Below are 23,994 nucleotides of genomic sequence, written 5' to 3' on the forward strand. Positions count from 1 at the left end.
TTTGGTTACTATGAGGTATACAAGGCAGCAAACCAAGGTTTGGCTGGAATGATGGTCAACCCTCACCTGCCTGGAATCCTAAAGCCAGCTGTTTGAGGCTACCTCATACCTGAATGCTCTCTTTCACTTACCTTTCTTGGGCACTAATCATTTTTAACAATGACTCTTGATAGTTTGAAAACTGGGCTTTCAAATTGCTGCTGGCTTTTTCAGGACGTCTCTATTCTTAGTGAGATAGCTTACATTTGTAAGTCTCTGAGAATTCTGTGCATTTGAGATTGGACATGTGTACACGCGTTAAGCAGACACCCTCCCCATTCTGCTCTAGAATTCCCAATGCTCCCCTTCAATTATGGAGGAAACACATTCAAACCAACTGTGGAGACGGATGTCACGACCATTGTAATCTCACCTCTAACTTCTAGGGCTATTCAAGCAGGTACATATAGTTGTTCATCGTTACAAACATTATAATGTTATGTCGAGAGTTGTGAAAAATGAAAGGATCACCACGCCCAGTGCACTTAATAGCCATTCAAGCACACACCTCTTTTCTCACAGACATATGTGTCAAATGTTATGATTTCTGATAGTTTTTACACTATCAAAATGCTCTATGACGTCATGTAAAGTAGCCAGGAACCCACATGGATACCATTTGGCCTCTTCACCATTTTCATAGGTGTATTTTGAAAGAGTACAATTGGAGTTTAGCAGATCACCCATTTTGAAATGATAACCTTCTATCAGAAAAAAGAAACATGCATATGAGTAGTCTAGGCTTTGATAATGTGCTCTGCTCAGCAAGACAAAAGTAAACATTGTATTATGACTTCAATATCATTGGACACAAACATTCGAAATGAACATGGTAGCATTTTTAAAAAGAGCCCGTTTACAAGGTCGCTACAACTAATTTCTTTTCTGTTAGTTTTACCTCGCAAACTGTCTTTCTTCTTGGAATGGTCCCTCTCAGATTAGGACCAATTTTGTGTTTTGCTTGCGAGAAGCAAGTCAATGGGCCTCATTCCGAGGTCGGCGGTAAGGGATACCGGGCACCGTTAAGGAGACCGGTGTCGGTAAACCCTTACCGCCCAATTCCGAGGTCCCTTAGCGGGAACCGTAAAGGACGTATGGTCTGACCACATGTTCTTTACAGGTCCTGTTAAGGGACCTTGGAGCTAATAACGGACCCGCAATTAGCGGGCCCGTTATTAGCACCTTCCCATTGAGCCCTATGGGGGCTCAAATGGGGAATGGCTTTTGGAATGGGGACTTACCGGGTCCGCCTAGGGCGGAATGTCCGGGTAAGTCCCCTCTCCCCCAGACCGGACCGGACACAATTTTGGAGGCAGCCATGGCTTCTTCCAAAGTCGTAAGAACCCCCAATGTTTCATTGTGCGTGTTGGCCACTGATTGGCTGTAGTGCTGTGGAATCTGCTCATCTGTTACAGTGTTACCAAACCCTCATTGTCAAAATTATTCTAAATAACAAGCACAAGGTAAGATTGCAGCTAGGCCCAATATGCCCTTATTCTCAGTTTTACTTTCAGGTAATCTAGTAGTACTTCTACACTGTTTTGATGATTAACTTTAACAGTGGTTAGTCATTTATTAATTTAATTATAAAATGAAACAAATGCGTCATGAAACACTCACCTTGACAGTGTTGTGATGTTAATGCAAAGAAATAGTCCATACCATTGTGTTGGCTGTATTATAAAGATGTGCTATTCCTTCAGGAAAAATAAGCAAGATCACATCTGGGCAAACTGGATATGGTGTTTAGCATGTTCCATAAAATAACATCCATTTCAAAATAATGTAACATCTTCCATACTCTACAATCAAAATAGCACTGCCCTTAGTTAATAATATCCACATAATCTTATTCTGTTACAAGGACCGAATAAATACCCTAAATATTGTTTAAATTCCTGGTATATATTTTACAGGACCTGCGGTAGCAGCCGTGTGGTTATTGATTGATTGATTGATATTTTATTTCTATCCCGCTCCTACACAAGTGTTTCAGAGTGCAACAAAGAAAGGGAGGGGAACTGGGGATAACAAAACAGCGATCTTACTAGGCCCAGTGACATTGAGAACACGCAAATGCATGGGAGAGGGGGAGGTGGAAAGTGCAAAGCAGAGGAGAAACAGATACATAACAATAAATAAATAATAAAGGCAACAAACAGTGGTAATGCAGCCAGCAATTTGCAAGTGCTAGGTTTAAGGAAGCAGACAGGGTAGGTCTGATAAGTGCAGGAAGAAAAGGGGGGTGCTGTATGGGTACAGATACAGACCCCATTGCAAGGGGTGGCCCAGAGGCAGTGCGGGAGGGTGGCAGGATGAGCAAGTACCTGGGCCCAAAGGACAAAGGGTGGCTAGGTGCATGGTGCCAAGAGAGAACAGATCAGCAGAGGAGAGGGGGAGCACAGGCAGAAGAAAATAGGAAGGTCTTGAGGTGCTTCCGGAACCAGAGATGGTTCTCCTCAGGTTTTAGAGTGGCAGGGAGGCTGTTCCAGAAGGAGGCGCCAGCCGAAAACAGAGATCTACCCCCAGCTCGTCTTAGAAAAACGACTGACCCTGAGGGAGTTGGAGGTAGAGGAGCAAAGAGCTTGAGAGGGGAGGTATTTGCGGAGGGATAGCTGAAGGTATTTTGGACCCAGGCCCCAGAAAGCCTTGTGGACAATGCAGAGGGTTTGGAATTTAATCCTTGCATCCACTGGGAGCCAGTGGAGAGATTTCATAGCTGGAGAGATAGGATCCCAGGGCTTGAGGCCAAGGACAAGTGTCGCAGTCCTGTTCTGGATTAGTTGCAGAGGTTAAGTTGCTCAACTCACAGAAAGAGCACATTTTGGGTGGCTTATAACTTTGACCCCTGGATGAATCCTCACCAAACTTTGCAAAAAAAGGTGTATACCCCCCTTGGATTGATTCTGCAACGTTTTGGTGCAGTTTCGTCAAGGGGTGGAAGAATTATAGGGGGGCCCAACATTTTGGAAATCGTCATAGACACAATGGAAAAACAATTCATACATTTGGTGCCATTTGACAAATTTGGACAAACGTTTGCAACAATATATTAGACCCAGATTTGAATGTTTCTGCAAAGTTTGGTGGGATTTTGTCAAGATGGGGCAAAATGAGAGGGGTGTCTGTAAAGACTGGAGGGGGGTCTGTACTTCTGCTCTCTATATGGTAGAGGAGAGGCACAGAGGACCCCAGCCAAGATTCTCTATTATTGGTAAACGTGGGCGAGCAATCAAGGCCTAACTTCTCAGTAGGTGAAGCAGGCTGGTTCTTAAGTATAGTGTAGTCCCCAAGCCCCCACAAAGTAATGTCCACAAACTGTATTAGTTAAATCACAGTATTTATATAATTAGGTTCAAGGTTATATACAATCACAATAACTCACTTTGTGCTTAGAAAATCAAAGGGAGCATGGCGGCTCTGGTCGGCGACGACGGTCGTCGACGGTGGTGGACAACAGTCCAGGTGCTTCTCTTTGGGATTCCGCGGCAGTCCCCGTCTCCGGTCGGCAGTCTGTTGTAGGTCTGTCAACCAGGGAACTTTGGCAAAGATCAGCTGGTGCACGATGGTCCCTCGTAGCTTGGGAAGAGGGCGCCTTACCAGGTCCTCTCTGGGTCAGACCTTGGAGATGAAGCAGTTTTCAGATTGATGAAGAAGGGCCCCAGCAATTCTTCTCTTCCAGCAGGGCTTCAAGGTTAAGCTTCAGTTTCAAATCCAGTTTCTCTTCAGCTTCTGTACACAAATTCTAGCAGTGAGAGGCCCCCAGATATACTAGTTGATCTCCCATTCATTCTGCTGCGTCACACTCAGAAGGGCATTCATGCAGTCAAGCAGCCAATCAGGTGTATAGGGCATTCAGGCCATTCACTTCTCTCCAGACACTCACAACAAGTTATGTGTATTGGGACAAGTACCCAGTCATTCAACACTCCACACTGCATTCATACCAGTTTCGAGCAGGGCTGTCTCAGTCATTGTGTCAAACACCAGAAACCAGACGTCCACAACAAGAAGTGCATATTGCATATTGGTCACACACTCCATTCACCCAGGTCCCACCCAAAGCGTGTATCCACAACATACAGTCACTGGGAAGGCTCCAGCCAGTCTGGCCTGGACTTCACAACAATACCATATATGGAACTTCCACCAAACAGCCAGTCAGGGGGAAGGGACAGAGTCAGAGCTTCCCAGGACTTTGGGAAAACAAGGTAACAGGCGATGGTAGGCAAGAGGCCACAGGTGGCTCTCTTGTTTCCATCAGGTATCTACTGATTCCAATTACAGGGCCTGGGCAACCCAAAATGGAGGACGCTCAGGGCACCTGTCAATTAAGCATGTTGCTGCCACCAGCCCGTACCCTGCTCTGTGGGCCACACACAGGTGCCCAAAAACATACACTAGGGGCACAGGGTTGTACCCCCACCCATGGGTGCCATACGGGTATCCCATGAGTCTGCACACCAAACCAAAAGAGAGAGCTGCACCGCCAGGAGTCCCACATGAACTCCTGCATTGAAAACACAACAGAACACACGATAAAAACAGTAAAGGAAAAGGATACAACAAAGCCCCCTGTTACCTTTCAGAACATTTTAATAGAAAAAATCCCACTAGACTTACAAGGACAGTCAGCCCTAACTGCCTCCTAGTGCCCAGATTTAAACTAACCACTATTGGAGGATCCAGCTTCCCAGTCAAGGCAGCTCAATTATGGAACGCCCTATCTCATGAACTTAGATCCGACCAAACGTTCAACAACTTTAGAAAGAACACCATAAAATGGCTCACCGAGAATGCGATATAAATGGCACTCTACCCCTAGCTCCTCCACTCGTACTTCACCTGACACGCAATGACCTATTATATTGTTCATCATAGATTTGACTGCTTGGCTGCGCTTTATCTGCACTTGTACTTGTCTCACCTTGCAGAGTCAAGAAATGTCCTCTTTGCCTGCTCTGTAACTTGTAACGTCTGTAACTAAGCTGTAAACCTCCTTGTCTCTTGGTCCCTGCTACCTCAGGGTCTGGTGCACACAATAAATAAATAAACAAACAAACCACGTGCAATAAGAATAAATGAGACACGCCTCAGATGGGGAATGAGGCTAAGAGAACAGGTTGCTAGAGTTCAAATCTTTTATATAGAATTGGCATCCAGAGAACTCTGCTGCCCGAGAGCGCTCTGGCAAACATTGCATTCACACGACATTGTGAAGAGAAAAATCCTCATAGATGACGCAACTAACATAGGGTACTAGATCAGTGCAGGATTTGACAAACATTATAGACGTATAGGGTCACGGAGGCACTGTCTCATCCGGTTTGGTTGCTCCTTTGGCAAGAGGGTGAACATCACGTGGTCCGCTGCCAGGGTCCGGTAGAGGTGAAGGTCAGGTTGCTGCGAAGCGGGGTGGCCACTAACTAAGCTAACATAATACTATCTAATAAAACATGCACTAAACAATAGTCATTGCAACTCTTTTGAACAAATCATTGTAAACTTATAAACTTCATTCATGTATATATCATTATTTATTGAGGCTTATATGGGGCATCAGGTTAAGGGTCTTGACCAATATGATAACATTGATTGAAGCAAGGGTCTGAACGGTTATAGGTCAAAGGTTCGAATGAAAAGGATTGAATGACAAAAGGGTCCAATCAAAAGGACCTAAAACAAAAGGGTCGATTTTTTTTTTTTTTTTTTGGGTGATCCCCCGCCAGACCCCTTTTTTTGTGGTCAAAACCACTTTTTTTCCTATACGGAACCCAAAAAAAAAGATATATTTAAAAACAAAAAATTCGACCCTTTTGTTTTAGATCCGATTGACTCGACCCTATGGCATTCCATCCTTTTGGATTCAAACCTTTCACTGGAGACGGGTCTGAACTCGTAAAGAATCTGAGGCAGGTTGTCATTTGTTAGTAGTGAGAGACAATATACTGCGGGAAAGGTCTGATGTTAGCTGGGGGCATGCTTGGTGGGCATCATGGCAAGGTCACATATCTGGTACATCAAGAAAATACCTTGCAGAAACACAGGGTTACACTGGCAGTAATTTTCCAATAGCGAGGGTGAGGGGGAAAGAGCAGATTTGAGGATATGGATGAGCTACAGGGCCTGACTCGGGGCAGTGATCTCAGAGGAAGAGTGAGATGCTACATTAGTTTTTGTTGCAATTACCTCCGGCTCGAGCGTGAGAATGGGGCTGCAAGCTTTCCGACACAGTGAGAGAATAGGTGGGGGTCACGTGTGCGGTGTGCGCGGTGCTGCAAAGGGGAGAGAAGCCTTTTCGTATTATCGCAGTGAGGCCTAGTTACCAAGATGGAGTCAAGGGGGCACAAAATAGATGCCGCATGTCCTACACAACAGCCCCATCTACGCGAATGCCAGCCGATGCTGGTATTACATAAGGGCAAGGGGGGCATTACCCACCGTTGAGGCACATGGTCCAGGTTGTAGTAAAGGAAGGGAGGGATGGGGGGCCTACTGCCCCTCACTCCCACACATTTCCCCTTTCGTTATATCTAAAGTAACAAACTATTTGCTCTTGTGTTCTTGCTTCGATAATACTTAGCCTCTGCTACTGCTTCATCCCAAGCAGGTGTGCCTTTTATGGGCATCCATGCCCTACATACACTTTTCAGACTGTGTCTTTTCCTTGCGTATTCATCAGGGGTGCATGTCATGTATATTCCTCCATCCCCATCCATGTCCACCCACACTTATTTGTACCATTGCAGCTCTCTTGGTTCTTTTATGGTGGTGTGATATAGGTTATCCACCCTGTCCCCATTTTGGTGGTACACTGCTGTCATGTGTATTTTGGTGGGTTGGGTTCCCCAGTTTGCATTTATGCATCTATCATAGTTGTTACCGTTGCCTGTCGGCCCATCGTTACCATCATCATAGCTGAGCTAGGCATAGATTTTGCAAAAAATTGGATACCTAATTGGCACACACAGAAAAATAGCATGATAAAAACGATGACAGGGACGAACATTTTCATCACAGTGTTGAACCAAGATGGTATCCAGCTGATCATGTTGTCGAACCAGTTGCTTGGTTCTATTCCTTCTTCTTTCGACATCCTTTCTCCCAGGCTGTGTACTGCTGAGATCACGTGGGAGAGGGTCCCATTATCTGCATCTTAAGAGGGCATGAATGTACAGCATGCGCTCCCGAAAACACAGCTGTCCATCGCTGTGAGGAGATCTAGGACATACCGGTTCTGCATTGTCATTAGGCGCAGAGCACGAAGTTCCACCTTGATCACATTGAACCCTTCTTCAGTGTCGTTGGTGAGTTGGATCAGCTCCCAGTGGATGATTTGTAACCAGTTGGCATTAGTTCGGGCCTGGAGCCCTGGCATTAGGAGGGAAGTGAAGAATGTCTCTGCGGAGTTAAAGAGCTTGTACTTCGCCAGGGTCTCGGCGAGGAGGGAAGATGATTCAGAGGAGATGTAATTGGATGACCTTCTTTTGCGAGAGAGTCTGTCATTTAAGTCAGTTCCTGACAATAGTTAATATGCTGGAGGCTCTGTTACTGCTGCTTGGGGCGCTGCTGATGTGCCAGCCGACTGTCCTGCTGCTGATATGTCAGCCGATCTTCCTGCTGCCGATATACCAGCCGGTCTTCCCTCACCTCCTTGGATATGGCTTTCTGGGATTACCATCAGTGCTGAATGTAGAGTGGCTAGGGCGCAGGTGCCCTTCCATGACGCCGGGAGATGCAGTTATGCTTGTTTGCCGCAGACCCAATACATATCCAAGAGTGCTGCTGTCCCTTTCTTAATGCCTGGAAACATTAATGTCTAGTTGCACTGCTTGTTGGCGCCCATGGGCACTTTTCCTTCTCCGTGAAAGCATAGCTCATGTGGTACTTCTTTTTGCGTCTTGATTGGCTTTTGTAGTGCGGTGACCCACGTGAGTTTGGCAATGTGCTGGGACCAGACGGGAGTACATGTTTGTTTTACCCATTGAAAATTCAATTCAGTGAGGCCTCTGAGTGCCTCAGCTTTGCACTCGATCGTTTCGTCATGCCATTTGTTTTCCGCAAATCTTGTTCCTCTTATGACAAAGAATGGTTCTTTAAGGCAAAGTACTCCTTGGCCCCTGCTTGTGCCTGTTCTCTCGTTCTCTAGCAGCTCCATTGTAACTGTGTGTGCCTGGAAGGTGCTCCAAATTCTACACAATACAAGATGAATTAAACACTGGGCGTCTGACAAGGGTACCTCTTGTGGCACCAGTATTGTGGGTGTCCCTAATGCATGAGCGAGCATACATAGCATCTCTCATTTGTAGCTTATTTTGCCATGGCACTCATGTCTGAGTACCATTTGTTTGATTGGTCAGGATGGCGGGGGTATACTATCTCATCTAATTCCAGGCTGTGGTAAATATCATATCTTTTCCCACCCGCCCCCCTTTTTCTTCTCCTCTTTCCCCCTTTCCGGTAACTACTAACCTTTCGGTCGTGTATAGGGAATACCCCTGCCCATGCTGTGTCATTGGCATCATTCGCAACGTGTCTGGCAGGTCTGGCAATTTGTGAGTAGCAGCATCAAAAAGTGAGGTAGGGTCTCTGGTTGTCTTTGCATTAACATTCATTTGGTTTGGCTCATTCACCCAATAGTAGTCAACATCATACTCATTTGTTTCATTATCATTACTTTGGCTTATAGCAGGAATTGGAAGGATGGGGGGCTGTTGTTGTGTCATTAAAGTGCATCATAGTGAGGTTTGTATTGGTGGAATAATCATTAGCAGAATAATTATCTTTCCACATTGTTTTTACCCCTGTCCATATGAGTACTGACCCTTCTCATATTAGCTGTGCCCCGCTCCCTATTAACAACCCTATTGCTAACTGACCTTACACCAGTGTCTGTGAGCTCTCTCCTTTCTGCCATTGTGTTCCCTCAAGTGGTGATGAAAAATGGTTACGTGACAAGCATACATTAATTCGTTTAATTACGTAGTTAATTACCTTTTGTCATATTATCCTTATTAGTTTCATAGAGAGAGAGAGAGATACAGAGGCATATAGAGAACACTATATAACACATTCATATTCATTGCCATTTTATGCTCTTTTTGCAATTACTGTTTCATTCCCTCGGCAATTTCAGTGTTGTGTGTTTGCTCACATTGAGGGAGTACACTATCGCGTGCTCTTCTCACGTCTGAGAGATCCACCCAATATTTCAGTCCATTTACTTTGCACATATACATTTTCACCTGGCATTAATGGCCCCTCTGGACTGTCTTGGGCTGGCATTGCAGTGTCTGTCGCAGCGTTACCAGTAAAGGGTGGAGCAATTTGTCACGCTATGCTAAGTACTGCGCACGTCAACTTTGTAAGGTATTCCTTAAATTATTCCCCAGCACTGTGGCAGCCCTGTGCGCATCCGATGCTTTTCTTATCGGGGAGAGTGGCATGTGAATACGCCTGCCGGTCACTATTTCATGGGGGCTTAAATGGTGGTCCTTGCTTGGCTGTGCTCTGAGTTGGAACAGAGCTGGGGGCAGGCAATACACCCAGTTTTTCTTGAGTGTGTTGAACAACTTTGACAACTTTCTTTTTAGCAAGCTGTTGATCTTCTCCACCATCCCATTAGCCATTGGGTGATAAATAGAACACAGTTTGTGCTTAACCCCTAGGAGCAATGTCACTTCTTGGAAGAGGTATTTCACAAAATGTGTCCCGTTGTCTGATCTTATTACATCACAAATGCCCCACCTTGAGAACAAATCCCGCACCAAAAATGTTGCAGCACACTTCGCGTCCGGGTGAGGGCATGGTCCTGCTTCCACCCACCTTTAGAAGGGGCATACCACCACAATCAAGTACCTTGCCCTATTACATCTCTCCCCCATGTCCGCATAGTCAATGTGGAGCTCTCTAAAGGGCCCCACTGGACGCAGCAGAGTTCCTCGGAATGTTCTTAGGGTCATCCCTGCACTATATGTTTGACATGTGATGCATTCTATGGTGAATTTTGACAAATGTTCCTGCATGTTGGGAATGAACCAGTGCTCTTGTATGTCTGCCACAATATGCTGTTTGGTTACATGGGTTGGAAAATGAAGCTGTTGAAATGCTATTTCTAGCAATTCCACTGGCATTACTACTTTCCCAGTTAATTCCTGTCTCCATATCAATCTGTTGGTGACTGATTGCACCCTTCTTTGGCCCACAACTCTTGCTCTTCTATCAGTGCTCTTCTGTGCAGTCCTATTATTTGGATTAATGGTGTGTTGCTGTACCCTTCCTGTAGTGTTTCTGTATTGGGCATTTTGATAATACATTCAATTGTTGGGGGTATATTGAAATATGGAGCATCTTTCGCTGCTGCGTCTGCTGCCGTGTTTCCCAATGACATTGCGTCCGTGTTGTTAGTATGGGCTTGGCATTTTACCACTGCCACCACTGATGGTTCTGCTAATGCCTCTATTAGCTCATTTAGTAAGGTAGCGTGTTGTACTGGCGACCCATCTGCCCTTCGAACCCTCTCCGTCGCCATCATGACAAACCCGAGTGTACCATTGTTGTGCAATATGCTGAATCTGAATATATTGTTACTGCGCGTCCTTTCGCTGTATGCAGCGCTTCAATTAACGCCACCAATTCCGCTGCTTGTGCGGAGTAATGAGAAGGGAGGCGTTTTGGACAATTATTTCATAATTCTGTTCTTCCATTCTTACTACTGCCATCCCCACGTGTTTTCCCCTGTTTCAGTATCAATAGATGCTGAACCATCTATGAAATATATTTCTCCTTCCTGTAATGCATTCTCACTTGCTTTGGGGATATCATCTTCCTCTCCCTTATATATAACACAGTCGTGTTCCTGCATGTCTTTTACCGTGCATGGCTCAGTAATAAACGTGGCTACGTTTACTATGTTACATCTGACCACACGTACATTTGGGCTGGAGATTATTATTTCGTAGGCTATTGCCCTCTGTCTTGTCAATATCGATTTGGATCTAGAATTGTAAAGAGTGAGTGCTCCGCGTATAGCGTCACTGAGCATTCCATTACAATTGTGGCGCTTTTTTCAATGGCGAATGCTGCTGCAGCGAGAGCTTGTTCGCACGCGAATTGGCCTTGCATTGCCGAGTCCAGCGTTCCGCTGTAATAGGCCAGTGGCTTATGGCCTAATGATGTTTCTGTGTCAATACCGCAGTCATTAGTGTGCCATTGCAATGTGAAAATAGGTGAAATACCCTGTCATAATCTGGGTTCTCAAGAACTGGTTAGTTTGCAATCAGGTCTTGTAACTTGAAGTACTGCGTCATCTTCTCATTTGTCCATTTTATTGGGGCATTATTCTTCTGGGATTCTTTTAATACTTGCAGCAGTGGGCGTGTGTATGCTGCGTAAACAAGTATCCTTGCGCAGCAATAATTGCAGATGCAGAGAAACCTTTGCATGTCTTTACCTGTTTTTGGTATTATCATGTGGCATATAGCAGCTGTTCTATCAGGAAGTATTCTTTTGCCATCCTTGGAGATTAGCTGCCCTAGGTACAGTACTTCTGCTAGGCAGTAGTGCAATTTTCCTTAGTCTACCTTATATCCTTTTGTGGCCAACAAGTTCAACAATGTTACAGATTCTGCTCTACACTGCTCTTCACTTTTGCCGCAGACAAGCAAATTGTCTATGTACTGTATTATTGTGCTCTCTAAATCAATGTTTCCTAGATCTTCATGTAAAATCTGATAAAAAATGCTGGGGCTTTCCCAATACCCCTGCGGTAGTTTGCAGTGTTCATTTCTGTTCCCCCCTAGCGTGAACGCTGTGAGGTACTGAGAGCTTGGGTCAAGTGGGATCGAAAAGAAAGTATTCTTCAGGTCCACTACTGTGAAGCATGTGGCGTCTTTGGGTATGCTGCACAATATTGATGCCAGATTAGGCACTAATGGAAATTCTTTTTAGATGATGTCATTGAGTGGGCGTAAATCTTGTTCTTGTTCAATCATTCTCCATGCCCCACCTTTCGCTTTTTTGATTGGAAAAATCACGGTGTTACATGGGGAGTTGGATGGTACTATTATTTCTTGTTTTAGTAGAGCACTTAATGTTTCTCTAATCCCTTCTTCTGCCTCCTTTGATAGTGGGTACGGCTTAACCCTTTGGGGTATGGCACCTGGCTTCAATTCTATCTTAACTGGTGTTACTTCATGCAATAACCTTACATCATGGGGACCTGTGGTCCAAATCTCTGGCAGGACCCTTTCCATGTCTTCCTCAAATATTGTGGGCGGTACCTTGACACTAGCCATGAGAGGATTGTGTATCTCCCTGTACTGGATCATGATGTTACATGGTATACTTATTTCCATTATCTCCCCATCACTCTCATCGTCCGCGAACAATTCTTCATCAGATAAGTCACGCAACATTATGTTTGGATCTATGCTCAGTACTGTTCTTCACTCACATCCATGCGTGTTCAGTCCTATGACCGCGATACATTTGCTTGAGACCTGAACCCCCACTAAATCAATAGACAAAATGGTTCCTGGCCCAAGGTCTGTATTTACAATTGGACAAAAGATAAAGTCTGAAGGTACCTTCCATTCCTTTCTTGTCATCTCTGGCACCACTTGAGCTAACACTCTGATGCCGTAAATTAACAAGTCCATGTCAATGGGCACCCCTCTTACGGCAACTTCTATTGTCGTGGTGCTAATCATCAACATCGCCTGTACAGGGCACACTCCTGGGGTCGAACACACTATCCCCCGTTCAGTAAAGGAGATTGTCATATTTAATTTACTGAACAGGTCTCTTCCTAGCAAATTGATTGGCGCGTCTTCATGGTACAGTAAGGGTGCGTGCACTGTTTCCCCCCCCACTGCTATATCAAGATTTTTAGTGTAAGGAACTTTTAAAATAGCCCCAGAGAACCCCTGCATTTCCAGATTTCTTCCCGAGAATGGAAACCACCCTTCCATGAGACATGATTTCTCTGCTCCTGAGTCTACCATGAAGATAAACTGCTGTAGTGGATAGGACTGGACATGCAAGTGCTATCTGTGGGCTGTCCTAATCGATCTATGTCTTAGTTCCTGGCACTGAGAAAACATTATCTCCTACCACTGCTGTACCGCGAAAAGGTGCGGGTGCACCATTAGCAGATGTCGCAAAAATGTTATTGTCTGCATTCCCTACTGTATTTTGCCTGGTCATGGATTGCTGCACCCCCCGCTGTTGTTGCTGCTGCTGCTGGGGTGGCTGGCTTTGTGGAATTTGGGGTTCATTATAATATTGCTCATTTTGTCCGCCCCCTCCCATAGGTAACCCATAGGGACTACCCGGGTGTGGCTGTCCGTACTGCTGTTCATTTCCCATAGGGGGCTGCCCTTGAAAGTAACCCAAAGGTTGCATTCTACAGTCTTTTGAATAGTGCCCCCACCTTCCATAGTTTCAACATGACCCTTGCAGTCCTCCTCTCATCCCAGGCCCACCAAATCCTCTGTTTCCCATTCCTCCGAATCCCGCTCTTGGCCCCCTGTACTCACCTCTTCCTTTTGTTGGTCTTCCTTGCCATTGGGGCCCTCCGCATTGTTCTTCTCCGTCCCACTGTTCTTGTCCTTCTGCAGCCCATGTTGTGGCCATTCTGATTGGTGCACTTCCTGCTCCGTCATCCCCTTCACTACTTCTATTAGTGAATGTTGCTGCATTCAGTGCTGCGTCCTTCACTAACTTATTCTGCGCTAACTTTGCTTTGTCTTCCAACCTTTTCTGTGCTATCTCCCTTTCTCTTTCTTTGATCCTCATACAATGGTGTACAATTATTCTTTGAATCTCAGGCCAGCCCTTGGCTTCTATCCCAGCTATTTTATCCAAGGCCTTCTGTACCTCCTTCGGGAGCCCTTTTGTAATTATGAAATAGAACAAGGCAGTGGATTGACCCGACGCCGTACCTGTTTCACTTTTCCACAGGTCTTGCACCCGGAGGATGAACTGCATAGGCTCCTCCTCCTCTCCCACCGTGCACTGCACACTAAGTGTAAATCTGGAATGTCTGGAAATGTTCTCCGCAATGCATCCCATACCTGTGCTGTAAAGTTATTGAATGGCGATCCATCATGGCAGTCACAACTCATTGTCACTCCCGGGAACCCCGCCCTCACCCACACTGCATCTTCTTGATCACCAACAGCGGACACCAACTAACTTTTTATATCCTCTATTGCCAATGGGACTCCAGCTGTGTTTTTTTCAAATGCGTGTATCCATTTCCCCACCCCGCCCGAAAGTGGGGGGAGAAGTTTCAACAAATTGTTCTTCTCTATTTGGGCCCACAGAATGTAGTGCAGCCTCCCTGCTCCTTTATGTATTAACGGCATTTGCAGTTTGTGTTTTCTTCCTGTCTTACTCACCGTTCCCTTCTTTGTCTTACTCACCAGCATGTTTCCTACTGGTTGTCTTAACCTCCCTTGCCACCTTGGTGGTGCCCTTTCATCTAGTTCATCGAAATGAAATGGCAGCGGGGATCCCACCGCTGCTACCCCTTCTTCATATTCGTCTAAATCGCGCCATACCTCATCTACTTCTTCTTCTTACTCCCTTTCTTCTTATCCTTCCCCACGCTGGCTAACTGGGGTTGTTGGTTGTATTATTCTCACAGGCTTGCCATTTAAATGGAACAGGAACTCTCCCGATTGCCACTCCTGTTCTTGCTCTCTTGGTATTGGCGCCGGCTGTGATGGTGCTGGCGTTGCTGGCGCTGATTTTCCTAAAACACTTGGTGGGGGCGTGAGGTCTGCCGCCGCCAGTGGTGGCACCTCCCTTCCTGCTGGCAACATCTGGCCCCTATCACATAACGCTGTTAATCGTGTTATTTCTATCTGTGCATGGGCAAGCTGTCTGTCTAAGTCTACAGTTATTCGTGCTAGATTCACTGGTGGGGCACTAGCTGGGCCGTAAAGCCCCGCTCTCTCATACGGGGGTGGTGCAGTGGCTGCTGCTGCTGCCGAAGTAGTTGTGGTGGAGCACGTGGGCACCTACTGGGGCTCGCTATATCCTACTGCAGGCCTCGTCATCAGCGAGTATATTTTAGTTGTGTCACTTTCTGTTGTAGTGGTCGTGCATTCTCCCCCTGCGGTCCCACCTACTTCTTCCGGCACTTTCTCTTTCTCGACTGTCTTATCCGTACTTACCTCACCTACGGGTGCTATTTCCTCAAACATTCGCCACAGATCTAACACTTCCCTTCTGTTCTGAAACTGCTTCTCCTTGTATCTTGCCAGCAGGTGTGTGGACACTATATCCAATACTCTCTTATTAAAAGACTCTCCTTCTGGCCATATGGGTGTTGTGCTGTCTCCCTTTATCTCAGACACCCACTGATCATGGTACTTCTGTATCTTTTCGCTATACAATGGGAGATGTTGGCAAATATGTGCTAATGGCGTTGTCCCCCCATGATAGTATAGTTTCCTGCGTGTAGACACACAGACGCTTGTTTGACACTCTTCTCGCTTCAATGTTTTATGCAACCTTCTTTTTACCTTTTGGTACCAACACTTTTTCAACAACCTTTCCCCTTTCACCACTTACTAGACTATAAATGATTTCAACTATGAATATCGCCATTTATCATTACTCAAAACATTTTCGTTTACGTATACATTGCATTTTCAATTTTCTTAATAAACCTTAGTTTGTTTTTCAGCTTATAGGCACATGAGCAGTTGCTAACAGATCAACATGTAACACCTTGACATACGTGAAAACATAAAACTTGAAAACATAGAACATGTAACATGTACTACCTGCGCCCTTTACTCCCTCTTTCAATTACTTTAATGTATTACCCCATGCTCTAGCTTTCTCATGCACTCCCCACCTCTTATTCCCCTCTTGCAACCTCACCAAGAATTCTGCTCACACAGAAAAAGAATATTCTAAATTACTACACTGAGTCTACTACATATACAAGACTCCTACTATGTTCTCTTTATCTTCACTTGTTTACCTGCACTGGACAAGACAATGCTACGCTGTGCCGCCTTCTACCCCGTTCGTGCTATGATTCCTTACTCTTCTCTTACCACTTTATCTCCAAAAATCCTAATGGCCATATAAAGGATAGATCAGAAAAAGCCTCAGTATCATTCACACAGACCCTACCTTTCTCCTTGCCCACTCTGATACCTGTTCCCTTTTTCCTTAACCCCTCCCTTACCTCTTGGGAACTTTTGCAACCAGTTACTCATGTGTTCAGTCGGGTGGTCCGAGAGTCACTGTTCACGGTCCATCCACAATCTGGTCCGGACCCCAACCAAGCCGTGGCCCGCCTCGGCGAGCAGCTTTTTCAGTTGGGTATTCGTTAACCGGGAACAGTTGGAGCCTTCTCGCTGTGCGCACAGGCTGGTCGACTGTAGAGGCAATGGTTTTGCTGGGGGGCATCGCGGATCGCACCACATGGCATGGGCCTCGAGGCACCTGTCCCAAATCACGTTGCACGGGGCCACCAAATGTAAGAGCCCTCCCCGTCTTACCACGTGCAATAAGAAAAAATGAGACACACCCCAGACGGGGAATGAGGCTAAGAGAACAGGTTGCAAGAGTTCAAATCTTTTATATAGAATTGGTATCCAGAGACCTCTGCTACCCGAGAGCGCTCTGCCAAACATTGCAATTTCACGACATTATGAAGGGAAAAATTGTCATAGATGACGCAACTAACATAGGGTACTGGATCAGTGCAGGATTGGATAGACATTATAGACTAAAAGGTTCACGGAGGCAATGTCTCGTCCGGATTGGTTGCTCCTTTGGCGGGAGGGTGAACATCACATGGTCCGGCAGCCAGCGTCCGGGAGAGGTGAAGGTCAGGTCGCTGCGAAGCGGGGTGGCCACTAACAAAGCTAACCCAATACTATCTTATAAAACATGCACTTAACAATAGTCATTGCAACTCTTTTGAACAAATCATTGTAAACTTATGAACTTCATTCATGTATTTACATCATTATTTATTGAGGCTTATATGGGGCATCAGGTTAAGGGTCCTGACCAATATGATAACATTGATTGAAGTGAGGGTCTGGACTCATAAAGAATCTGAGGCAGGTTGGCGTTTGTTAGTAGTGAGAGACAATACACTGCTGCAAAGGTCTGATGTTAGCTGGGGGCATGCTTGGTGGGCATCACAGCGAGTTCACAAATCTGGTACATCAAGAGAAAACCTTGCAAGGACACAGGGCTACACTGAAGTAATTTCCAATAGCGAGGGTGAGGGGGCAAGAGCAGATTTGTGGAGATGGATGAGCTACAGGGCCTGACTCAGGGCAGTGATCTCAGAGGAAGAGTGAGATGCTACATTTGTTTTTGTTGCAATTACCTCTGGCTCGAGAGTGAGAATGGGGCTGCGAGCTTTCAGACACAGTGAGAGAAAAGGTGGGGGCCATGTGTGCGGTGTGCACGGTGCTGCAAAGGGGAGAGAAGCCTTTTTGTATTATCGCAGTGAGGCCTAGTTACCAAGATGGAGTAAAGGGGGCACAAAATAGATGCCATGTGTCCTACACAACAGCCCCATCTACGCGAAAGGCAGCCGATGCTGGTATTACATAAGGGCGACGGGGGCACTCCCCACCATTGGGGGCACATGGTCCAAGTTGTACTAAAGGAAGGAAGGGACGGCCAGCCTACTGGCCCCTCACTCCCACACAGTAGTGGGAGTCTCCCAGTCCTATACATCCTGTACTTTACTGGGGAGAGGTTGGCTTTGACCCCCTCCTACCTCATGACTAAGATATGTGACTTTCCCCTGAGCTATCTGGCACTTGGTGGCCTTGATAGTGAAGTTAGCCCTTTTCAAGGTCTGCAACACCTTACGCAGATGTGTCAAATGCTCTTCCCAGGTGGAACTGTAAAAGGCAATGTCGTCTAAGTAAGCCACACAAAAGGCCTGCAGTCCACTGAGCGCATTAGTGACCAATCTCTGGAAAGTGGCAGGGGCATTCTTCAACTCAAAAGGCATGACCCTAAACTGGTAGTGTCCCTCAGGTGTTGAGAATGGCGTTGTTTCCTTGGCATGGTCCGTCAGAGCTATTTGCCAATAGCCTGAGGTAAGGTCAAAGGTGCTTACAAATTTGGCTGCACCTATGGTGTCCACGAGCTCATCAGCCCAAGGCAATGCATGCACGTCAGTTTTGGTGATGGCACTGACTCATCGGTAGTCCACACAGAACCTCAAATCCTTGGTACCTGCCTGGGAACTTGCCTTGGGGACAAGGCCCCAGGGACTGGACCAGGGGCTGGTTGAGGGTTCAATAACATCCAGATCCAACATCTTGGCGACCTCAGCCTGGATGTGGTTCTTAACTGTATCTGACATACGGTAGCACCTGCTTTTGACAGGCACACTGTCACCAGTGTCAATTTTGTGCCTAAACCAAGGTGTAAGGCCTGGTGTCAGTGAAAACAGAGAGGCATACTGCCGGAGAAAAGCCCTGCAGGCCTTCTGCTACTCTGTTGTCAGATCGGGAGAGAGATGTACTCCCTCCACTGAGCCATCCTGAGGGATGCTATGCAGAAAATCAGGAAGGGGCTCACTCTCGTCCTCTTCTTGCCCTGAAGCTAGCAAGAGACATGAGACTTCTGCACGCCTGTGGAAAGGCTTGAGCCTGTTAACATGGAATACCTGAAGAGCTACCCCACGGACTCCCATGTCAACCAGATAATTGACTTCACCCATCTTGGAGATGATCCTGAAGGTTCCAGTCCACTTGTGTGCCAAAGCTCTAGGCTTGGTATGCTCCATCACAAGGATTTCCTGTCCCGGATTCCAATCCACTTGCGAGGCTTTAAGGTCATGCCAGTACTTGTTCAACTCCTGGCTGGCCTTGAGATTTGCTGTTGCCTGGCCCATCATCTGTGTCATCCTCCATCGGAGGCCTAACACATAGTCCCCCACTTGCTTGGAGGGACCTGGAGTGGTGGCCTCTAAACCTCCTCTGATCAAGGGAAGGGGACCCTCACGGGATGTTCAAAGAGTAACTAAAAGGGGCTGAAACCAACACCCTCTTGAGGTACCTCTCTGTAAGCAAACAGCAGGCATGGCAGGAGGAGATATCATTTACTCCTTAGGGGCTCTTCCAAAGCGCCTACCATGCCCTTAAGAGTTGTATTAAATCTCTCAACCAGACCATTGTTCTGGGGATGGTAAGAGGTGGAGAACTTGTAGGTTACCCCACACTCTTTCCACATGGTTTTCATGTAACTAGACAAGAAGTTGGATCCTCTGTCAGAGACAACCTCCTTAGGGAATCCAACATGGGTGAAAATGCCCAGGAGAGCCCTGGCAACCACCTTGGCAGTAACAGTCCGAAGGGGTATAGCCTCAGGGTACCTGGTGGGATGTTCAACCAAGACCAGGATGAACTGATGTCCACCTGAAGTGGGAGGGTCAAGGGGACCGACAATGTCGATGCCAACCCTCTCAAACGGTGTGCCAACCACTGACAACAGCTGCAGTGGAGCAATGACACTGCCTCCAGTCTTGCCAGACAACTGACAAGTTGGGCAGGTCCTGCAGTGGGACTCCACTTCTACTCCCATCTGAGGCCAGTAGAAATGGGCAGAGAGCCTCTGCTTAGTCTTCTTGGTACCAAGATGACCAGCTAAGGGCACCTCATGCACCAACTGCAGCAGGAAGGGCCTGTAAACTTGGGGTGCCACCAATCTCTTCAGAGCACCAGGTTCAGGCTTAGTGGGCTCACTAACAAGGATCTCAACCTCCCAATAGATCCAGAATGTGCTAGGCACTGCACCTTGTGCCTGGGACAGAGCCTGTTTTCTCAGACCCTCGAGAGAGTGGCACTCTCTCTGTCCCTTACAGAAGTCCGCCCGGGAGGTTCCCCCTTCAGCCAGCAGGCATTGAAGATCAGGGTGGTCCTCCGGGTTGAGAATCTCTCCCACAGGAGAGTCTTCTGTCTCTTCTCCCAAAGGAGTTGAGTTTGGGTTTTCCACTGTACCCAGACCGTCCGGAGCATGGATCCCAATGGGTGCTGTAGAAACAGTTGGAAGAGAAGGAGCCCCCGTCACAAAGGTAGCCTTCTTGTTCTTCCATCTTCTTGCTTAGGCCTCGCCTTTGGCTAGGGTACCTGACTCACAGCCAGACCCTGTGTCACCTGTGACCTAGTGACTGCAGCAGCAGTCATGGGGAGACCATCAGAGATCAACCCCAACTCTAATCCCATCAAAAAAGAGACCTCATTCCCCAGCTTCAAAAAGCTATTGAAAACCTGGTTATTCAATACTAGTTCTAGTAAAATTACCATTTGCCCACATCTGCAACTTTGATTGTGCCTAACCTATATGACTTGCCTTCTGTTACTTTCTGCAAGTCTTTCTTTTTGTATGACCAACTATTAAGATGTCTGTAACCACACCGTGATACCCCATGGTCTGGACGTGTAACAAATGAAATAAATAAATAAATAAATAAATAAATAAATAAATAAGTAAATAGATCATTGCCTAACAAAATGTCAGGAAACTTTGCTGTCTTTTCTCCAATCATGATTGTGACTAAGGCTACAGGCGATAATTTGGGAGGCCGACCAGCTAACCTGGTGGTTCTCAGAGGAGCAAACAGAGAAGTAAGTGGGCACCACTGGTTTAAGACTATTCTTAAATACAAAGTTCAGATAGCAGAAAAGTGCTCATTGATATTCAGTAGGAGCTGGCTGCGACAAGTCTGGAGACACCCCGACTTAAAAATACAACGAAGGCAGGAGACCATGTAAAAATACAGGGTCACACAGCCGCTCTCATTATGGCCCCGACAGGGGCATCACGTTATCTGGTTTAGAACCTTCTTGTGTCCTTAAATATAATATATGAAAAAATAGTCAAAGAAATAATGTATGCTTGAAGTAATTCTGTTGGTTTTCCAAAATGAAATTTTATCCAAAAAATGAACCTGTCACTAATAAGAAGCTTAGTGAAAGGAAAGTAGCCGCAACACATGTACAAACAAAGTCTATAGCCAATGCATTTCGGAAAGGTTTCCTTCTTCAGGGCAAGTCTATATAGTTACAAACCAAAAAGCAAGAAACACAATTAATGTCATTGCATGTGCACAATGTATAGTAACAAAACATAAACATACCAGTTGGTAGAATATCCAATGGGAGATGCAGAATGTTGAGGAAAAGAAAAAAACGGAAACACAACATAAGTAGATTGAAAATGAAATGCAGAAAAAAATGAACGAAAGAAAATGAAAGGGTACCTTAATTGTGTTGCTAAGGTACAAAAAGAACATAGGGTGCCCACAGGCCAACTGGGGCGCCACGTTTATGCGTGCATACAGCCGCTGTTAGATTAGACAACAATCTTGTAATCTGTTAGGGAAACGAGGATCAGGGTAAGTAACTATGATAAAGGGAGGAAAAAGTCCTCTGCATAGTCTAAATGGACGCGAGCACGTCTCTTACCAGAATCCGCTGGCAGCGATTAGATACTCCTCTGTGGAGCAGCAGGTATCAGTCAGCGAAACGCCGTGTTAGGCGGTCGCCTTGGAAACCAAGGTTATAAGCACACGTGTCCATCTCCTCGCTCTCGAGTGGCCGATGGTTGCGTGGCTGAGGTGACAAGCAGGAATATGGCTGTGAATACAGGGCTAATTAATAATTATGGGGCATATACACACTGAGTAATGTCTAAAAAAGTAATTTAGGAACCACGAAAAAAATATCAGAAATGTAGAATAGAAATGGAAGAAATACTCTGTGAGGGAGCTCAGTAAAGTGAAGAGATGGTTGCGTGGCTGAGGTGACAAGCAGGAATATGGCTATGAATGGAGGGCTAACAAGTAATTATGGGGCATATACAGACTGAGTAATGTCTAAAAAAGTAATTTAGGCACCACGAAAAAAATATAAAAAATGTAGAATAGAAATAGAAGAAATACTCCGTGGGGGAGCTCAGTAAAACGAAGTAAAGTGAAGAGATGGACAAATGCAAAAGGGCAAGTATTGTAAAGCATCAAACATAGTGTCAATAAACAGAATGTCCAGTTGGCATTATTCAAACAGGTAAAAGGATGTGACATGTTACTCAAAAGAATGTGTATTTCAAAAAACAGCGATTAACAGTGCATATAATACAAAAACCACAATGTAATACAAGCAAGAATGTTGTTTAAGCATAACCTCGTTGAGAACGGTGCCGCTCAAATGAGCGTGCACCTTGGGTCCCAGACCTAAGTCCGGGATATGCAACGAGGTTGAAGTTCGGATGAATTAGGATCAGGATTGAAAAAGACAGCATATCAGTGGGTTAGTCAAGGGGAACCCCAATGTTAACAATCATTAAGCTAGGCGTGCTAATACAGGGCATACTCTAAATATAACAGTGGTAATTTATTTCCTCATTTAAACCATTGGGTACCAAACTACAAAGTTTGTCGATCCAGAATGTTTCCCTACGATTCAATCGTAAGCTGAGATCTTCATGAGGATTGTTTCTCGTAAGGACCTCTAACACCAAAAACTCAATCTGGGACAAATTGTGATTGTTCATGGCCCAATGACGGGCCTCAGCTGAGTTAGGGTTAGAGTTTCGAATGCAGGACCGATGTTCATTCCACCTAATTTTCGCAGCTCTTGTGGATAGGCCCACGTAGTATTTTCCACAGGGGCATTTTATGCCGTAAATGATGTTGGTGCTGTCACAGGTACCAAATGTTCTAAGAAAAATCTTCTTGCCAGTCCTCGGATGTAAGACGACGTTCCCTTTGATCACAGCATTACAATTTATACAATGAAGGCATGGGAATGTACCAGTACGTTGTGTGGACAATTTAGTGGGAGGTAATCTAGTCTGTACCAATTCATCCCTGAGATTTCTGCTCCTTTGGAAAGCAAACACCGGTGGTTCATCAAATACATTTTGTACCCTTGTGTCGTTCTTGAAGATGTTCCAATGTATTTTAATAGTTTTTTTGATCCTGTTGCTTTGGATGGAAAACTTAGAAACGTACACTGGTGATTTCAGTTCTCTGACTGGTTTCTTAGGGGCAGAGAGTAGAGTGTTACGATCAAGGCTATTGATTCTGCTGGCAGCTAGGTCAAGTTCCTCTTGATGGTAACCACGTTGGAGGAATTCTTCTTTCATTAATAGTTGCTGTGCTATGCAGTCCTCTGGGTCACTCACAATCCTTTTGACCCGTAAAAATTGACTGAATGGCAGGTTCCGAAGCAAGCTGGGCTGGTGGAAGCTTAACCGATGTAGCAGGTTGTTGCGATCAGTGGCTTTGCGAAATATGGTGGTACTGTAACCCGTATCTTTCATTGTGATTTGTACATCAAGAAAGGTGATCTTGTCACGTGACAATTCTCTGGTGAACTGCACTCTTGGGTCAATGTTGTTAATGTGACTGAAGAAGTCTTCAAAGCGCTGTTCAGTGCCTGTCCATACACCGAAAATATTGTCGATGTATCTGGTCCACATGTGGATGTCTCTCTTCCATTCCTGTTTGGACAGTATGTGGTCCATCTCAAATTTGAACATGAAGCAATTGGCATATGAGGGTGCCATGGTGGCACCCATTGAAGTCCCCGAGGTTTGTAAGTAGAACTGGTTACAATACTGGAAATAAGAATTCTCTGAAATAAATTGTAACAGAGTCAGAATGAATTCCTCTTGTGCACGCATCTCAGGGGATTGAAGTAAGAGCCATTCGACTGCATCCATACCAAGGTCCTGTGGAATGGAAGTATAGAGGCGTTTGACGTCTATGGTAAACATTAGTTGGTTAGGTTGAAGACTGATGGAATTGAGTTTCTGCAAGAAGTGAGTATTATCTCTGGTGTAGGTCGAGGTTTTCTGTATGAGTGGTTGTAGAAAAAAATCAATATAAATACCAGGAGGTTGGTTGAGACTATCCATCCCTGCGACTATGGGTCTGCCAGGGGG

The sequence above is a fragment of the Ambystoma mexicanum genome, chromosome 9 (genome assembly GCF_040938575.1).
Source record: "Ambystoma mexicanum isolate Mex_15411 chromosome 9, UKY_AmexF1_1, whole genome shotgun sequence".
Taxonomy (NCBI): Eukaryota; Metazoa; Chordata; class Amphibia; order Caudata; family Ambystomatidae; genus Ambystoma; species Ambystoma mexicanum.